A 2500-nucleotide genomic window follows, 5' to 3' on the forward strand; every position below is an offset into this window, starting at 1 on the left:
CTACAAGGGACCTCAACGTTTTACTGTCTCATATATTAATCGCTTTTGCAACATGGAGCCATATGCGCTTGGCAGCAGCAGATGTGGTATTACCTCATAGTTTTGAGTTAAACTTTGCGATACTGTCAAAAGATAAAAGAAGTTTGCACAGTTTACGACACGTAGACATGGGTTGATGATGTATTTGATTATAAAAATACGGTGATAAGCAAGCAATGTAGTCATAAACATCTACGACGTTATTTATTTTTTTTTTTTTTTTTGAGGAGGGGGTTACTTCATCCATGTCGGGTTGTCTATCGGCAGGTGATCCATGCGGCACACATGAAAATGCAGACATGTACATATGTAAGCACACGAGCGACTCCCTCTCATATCGGTCTGGGAAACAACGTTTCTGTTTACCAACGGTATACATCTTGGGTGGCTTTGCGTAAACTATTGGAATTTGGGTAATTTGGAAGCGCTAGCTTGTTTATCTGGCTTATTGCAAATTTCTTAAATTACTTATTATAATCTTTTATTATATGTTAATTAAACAAATAGTTACAATCCATTAAAGTGAAGGGGCCGAGTATTTTTTTACTTTTTTACTAAATTTAAAAGTACTGCTGACGAGACGTTAACCTCCTTCTGGTGGCCTGTGGCATTATGTCATTTTTTAAAGGAAAGTACACAAATTTATTTGCGCAATCGAGACGTTATCGTCCTTTCCTTCAATTGTGGTAAGCTTATATTAAGCATCACTGAGAGACTCATTCCTCTTCTAGCAATCAATAAAATCAATGGCTTGTCGAACGGGCGCTCCCACGAGAAATATCATGCATATCAAACATTCGGCCGGACCGCTTAACTGACTCCGCCCTTCTTACCTCACCTATGACAAACTGGCTCACCACACACCAACATGCTTTCCATTTCAGTCATGTCCGCGAGTCAACTGCTCAACGGAATCAAACAGCGATATTTATTCCCTTTCGATATTTCAGCAAACACGACAGTGGGAGGGATTTCACGTATTTTGATGAAAAAGTTTGTTTCTTTTTCCCTTCTGCTGGCATTAATTGTCAAGTAATGATATATTGTTATAATACCCTTGTGCTTATACTTTTTCCTATCGAGAATGAACTAACCCGGTCTACGAAATAGGCTTCCTATCTATATATAAGAGTGAACTCAAAACCTTCCAAATCATCAAATCATTACCACAGATCGAACTACCATGCGATGCACTGCCACTCAACACCAGAATCTCTTAAGATCCTCCGGGAATTCCTCCGAGTGCAGAATGCATGAGCGGCCGCAACCGGGTCCTCAGTCAGGACCTGGAGTGCTTGGAGCCTCGCCTTCCCTCTCGTCAGGTGGCCCTCGGACACTCGTGTGTCTGGGGTTGTGCTTGAAATCAGTCAGCCTCGTAGTTGGTACTAAGATTGTGGTTCCTTTCTCTCTTTATGTTGTTCGTCGTTTTCTGCTGCATCTCTTTTCTTTCTCTTCTTTTCTTCATCCCAATCACTGTCCTTTCCATCTACTTCATATTCAACTCTTTCTAATCTTCAACCATGTCTCATCCTTCTACCTTTTCTTCTCTTATTCCTTATTTCCCATTTACTTTATCTTTGTGTGTCTTCCTTCTCTTTATCATATTCAATAACTCCCTTTTCCCTCTCTCTATCTGCATGTCTGTCAGTCGGTCTAATTCTCTCTCTCTCTCTGTCTGTCTGTCTGTCTGTCTGTCTGTCTGTCTGTCTGTCTCTCTCTCTCTCTCTCTCTCTCTCTCTCTCTCTCTCTCTCTCTCTCTCTCTCTCTATATATATATATATATATATATATATATATATATATATATATATATATATATATATATATATATATGTAATCTTTCATACTGCCTATCTTCATTACTGTAGAAAGAAGAGATAGAGAGAGAAAAAAAAATTGAATAAAGATTTTGGAAAAATTATAGAGTCGTAATGTGTATAACAAAATCCTGGAAGAGACAGACTTCTACCATTTTTCTTCATTGCCACCAACACGCTCTGATCTCAAGAATGCAATAAGTATTTCCAGCGAAATCCAGTCAAAAGAAGAAAGAAAATTCTCTGAAAAGAGAGACTCTACTTGCAGAACTTGCTGAATCAGGAAAGCATGACTGTAGATCTGTGTGATCCTTTTGTTAAAATAAGACGAACTCGTTAGACTGGAAAACAGGCTCGGTCTTATGGAGTCTAAAGTGGAAAGCCAAAGGATTGGTTTAAGTGGTGACAGGAAACAAAGAGGCAGACGGTGTTGCAAGAGGAATGGCGATGGCTGTAGTGGGCAGGAAAATGCTTATGAAAGGGGGAACTCTGCCAAGAAAATGCAATGGTTTCTAGAGGCAGGGGGTTAGATTATAGGGCACTGAAAGGTGATGGTGATATAGGAAAAGATATGCTGAAGAGTGTGGTTATATCATAACAATCCATTTATTCCTAAAATCGAATCCTGGATGGAGAGAGAGCAC

Source organism: Penaeus japonicus, unplaced genomic scaffold (assembly GCF_977035675.1).
Source record: "Penaeus japonicus unplaced genomic scaffold, GWHDUDI00000001_assembly GWHDUDI00000007, whole genome shotgun sequence".
Taxonomy (NCBI): domain Eukaryota; kingdom Metazoa; phylum Arthropoda; class Malacostraca; order Decapoda; family Penaeidae; genus Penaeus; species Penaeus japonicus.